The 3606-nt window shown below is 45.2% G+C and overlaps 1 pseudogene across 1 annotated transcript; it reads left to right on the top strand.

The window, feature by feature from the left end:
* The first annotated feature begins 778 nt into the window (after positions 1-778).
* On the top strand, positions 779-2406 carry LOC100946369 (annotated as a pseudogene). The gene has a single exon (XR_154892.3). The product of XR_154892.3 is annotated as a histone-binding protein RBBP7 pseudogene (transcript).
* Positions 2407-3606: the final 1200 nt, after the last annotated feature.

Here is a 3606-nt window from a genome sequence, read left to right as displayed (position 1 = left end):
TTTTTTTTTTCAATTGTAGTTGTCATTGTTGTTTAGCAGGCCCAGGCTGGGCTCAAATCCACCAGCCTCTGTGCATGTGGCCGGCACCCTACTCACTGAGCTACAGGCACCAAGCCTCTGTACCTGTTTTCTTACCGGTGAAAAAGAATAATAGTTGTAGGGCAGGCCCAGGGGCTCGTGTCTGTAATCCTAGCATTCTGGGAGGCTGAAGAGGGTGGATCCCCTGAGTTCAGGAGTCTGAGACCAGCCTGAGCAAGAGCAAGACCTCATCTCTACTAAAAATAGAAAAAACTAGCCAGGCATTATGGCAGGCACTTGTAGTCCCAGCTAATTGGGAGGCTGAGGCAAGAGGATCGCTTAAGCCTAAGAGTTTGAGGTTGCTGAGAGCTATCGTGATGCCACAGCACTCAACCCAAAGCCAAAGGGTGAGACTCTGTCTCCAATAAAAAGAAAGAAAGAATAATACTTGTAGGCTCGGCGTCTGTAGCTCAGTGGCTAAGGGCACCAGCCACATACACTGGAGCTGGTGGGTTCAAATCCAGCCCAGGCCTACCAAACAACAAGGGACAATTGCAACAAAAACATAGCCAGGCATTGTGGCCGGTGCCGGTAGCCCCAGCTACTTGCAAGGCTGAGGCAAGAGAATCGCTTAAGCCCAAGAGTTTGAGGTTGCTGAGAGCTGTGATGCCACAACACTCTACCAAGGGTTTCAAAAAGAAAAAAAAAAAAAGGAGAGCAGAGCGTCTCAGACCTTGGTACCCACCAGCGGGGAGGAGGCAGCAAAGAAAGACGCGATGTCTGGGGAGTACCCAGGCCGCAAGCCGGAGCTCAGGCTTCAACAATTAGGAGAGTGTGACGTGCCTGGGAAAGGCAGGAGCGCCAGCGGTCCGGCTGCTCTAGTGAGGGGAGTCCGAGGTGGCGACAAGGGGCGAACAACCCGACGCAAGATGGCGAGTAAAGAGATGTTTGAAGATACTGTGGAGGAGCGTGTCATCAATGAAGAATATAAAATCTGGAAGAATACACCATTTCTGTATGACCCGGTTATGACCCATGCTCTTCAGTGGCCCAGTCTTACCGTTCAGTGGCTTCCTGAAGTGACTAAACCTGAAGAGAAGGATTAGGCCCTTCATTGGTGCTGGGGACTCATACGTCTGATGAGCAGACTCATCCGTTGGTTGCTCAAGTACATATTCCCAATGATGATGCACAGTTTGATGCTTCCCATTGTGACAGTGACAGGGGTGAATTTGGTGGCTTTGGCTCTATAACAGGAAAAATTGAATGTGAAATTAAAATTAATCATGAAGGAGAAGTAAACCGTGCTCGGTACATGCCGCAGAATCCTCACATCATTGCTACAAAAACACCATCTTCTGCTGTGTTGGGTTTTGACTATACAAAACATCCCGCTAAACCAGACCCAAGTGGAGAATGTAATCCTGATCTTGGGTTAAGAGGTCACCAGAAGGAAGGCTATGGTCTTTCCTGGGATTCTAATTTGAGTGGACATCTCCTAAGTGCATCTGACGACCATACGGTCTGTCTGTGGGATATAAATGCAGGACCAAAGGAAGGCAAAATTGTGGATGCCAAGGCGATCTTTACTGGCCACTCAGCTGTTGTGGAGGATGTGGCCTGGCATCTGCTGCACAAGTCATTGTTTGGATCTGTTGCTGATGATCAGAAACTTATGATGTGGGACACCAGGTCCAATACCACCTCCAAACCAAGCCATTTGGTGGATGCCCACACTGCTGAGGTCAACTGCCTCTCATTCAATCCCTCCAGCGAGTTCATTCTAGCAACCGGCTCTGCGGATAAGACCGTAGCTTTATGGGATCTGCGTAACTTAAAATTAAAACTCCATACCTTTGAATCACATAAAGACGAAATTTTTCAGGTCCACTGGTCTCCACATAAGGAAACTATTCTGGCTTCCAGTGGTACTGATCGCCGCCTGAATGTGTGGGATTTAAGTAAAATTGGAGAAGAACAGTCAGCAGAAGATGCAAAAGATGGGCCTCCTGAACTCCTGTTCATTCATGGAGGACACACTGCCAAGATTTCAGATTTTTTTAGTTGGAACCCCAATGAGCCTTGGGTCATTTGCTCAGTGTCTGAGGATAACATCATGCAGATATGGCAAATGGCTGAAAATATTTACAATGATGAAGAGTCAGATGTCACACCATCGGAACTGGAGGGACAAGGATCTTAAACCCAAAGTACAAAAGGTGTTTCTGTTGAATGTAATGCTACATGAATGCTTGATTTCTCGAGCGCCAAAAAGGCATTGTATAGTAGGCAATGTTAAGTGGGATGGCTTACAGCGTTCTTTACTCTCTGATTCTAGCACTTTCAAACGAGCTGTTGCGTACTGTATCATATTGTAGTTAGTAGGGGGGCGGAAAAAAAGAGTGTTGCTTAAGAAAGAACATCACCATTGTTTTAAAATACAAGTAGCAGGGCACTGCTTCTGATTGAACTATTTTAAGTCCTTGTTTTCTCAAACTAAATGCTTGCTCTTCCCAAATATGCAAGAATAACTTTTACACTTTTTCCTTCCAACACTTGTTGATTGGCTTTGCAAAAATAAAGTTTTAAAATAAAAAAAAAGAATAATACTTGTAGCGGTGGGTACAATAACTTCTCATGAGGAAATACTTAGGACAGCGCCTGACATTAACTATTCACTAAATATTAGCACCCATCACAGGACAATGCAGGGCCGAGATTGCCAGATCTACTCAATATTCAAGATAAGCCAAATAACCAAACTCTTATTCTGAAATTGCTCTTTTTTTTTAACTTTGGCAACTGAGTAAAGACAGTTTTTAAACCTTAGGAAAGGTTTAAACGATGCAAAACACATCGCTGGGCAGGATTGGACTTACAAGACAGATGGTTTGCTCTAGGGCGTTCAAGCTTATAGAAAATGGAAGGCAGAAATGCCCAGCTTCTTCTCTGGGCACTGTGACCAAACTTCCCCTAGGTAACCAATCACAGTCAGGAGAGGAAAAAATAGAAAAAGATAAACACAAATTTATATACCAAATTGTCCTGGTACATAAATGCTATATCAGGATTTTTTTTTTCTTTTGAGACAGGCTCACTCTAGCCCCAGGCTAAAGTGCCATGGTGTTATAACTCACAGCAACCTCAAAATCCTAGGCTTAAGCCATCCTCCTGCCTAAGCCTCCAGAGTAGCTAGGACTACAGGCACCTGCCATAATAGCCAGCTAATTTTTGCTTAGGCTGGTCTCGAACCCATGAGCTCAGGCAATCCACCCACTTTAACCTCCTCCCAGAGTGCTAGGATTATAGGGGTGAGCCCTGGACAGGATTTTTTTTTTTAAGCATAGGGAAAGTGGTCAGGGAAGATGCCATTTAATCTAAGACCCATGAAAAGAATCTACCTTAACAAGAAAGCGAAAGGAGAGAAAACCAGATAATGGACACCTATGCAAAGGGCCTGAGGCAGAAAAGAGCTCAAAGCAAAAGAGGGACTGTATGAGCTGAAGCACTAGGCAGGGCCATATAGGAAGGCCAGGGTGAGGAGCATGAAATTATCTGGAGGATAGCGATAGCAAGCAGTCATTGAAG

This window comes from Otolemur garnettii, unplaced genomic scaffold (genome assembly GCF_000181295.1).
Source record: "Otolemur garnettii isolate 467f Iridium unplaced genomic scaffold, OtoGar3 scaffold00251, whole genome shotgun sequence".
In the NCBI taxonomy this organism is placed as follows: domain Eukaryota; kingdom Metazoa; phylum Chordata; class Mammalia; order Primates; family Galagidae; genus Otolemur; species Otolemur garnettii.
This window is presented reverse-complemented; position numbering and strand designations above follow the sequence as displayed.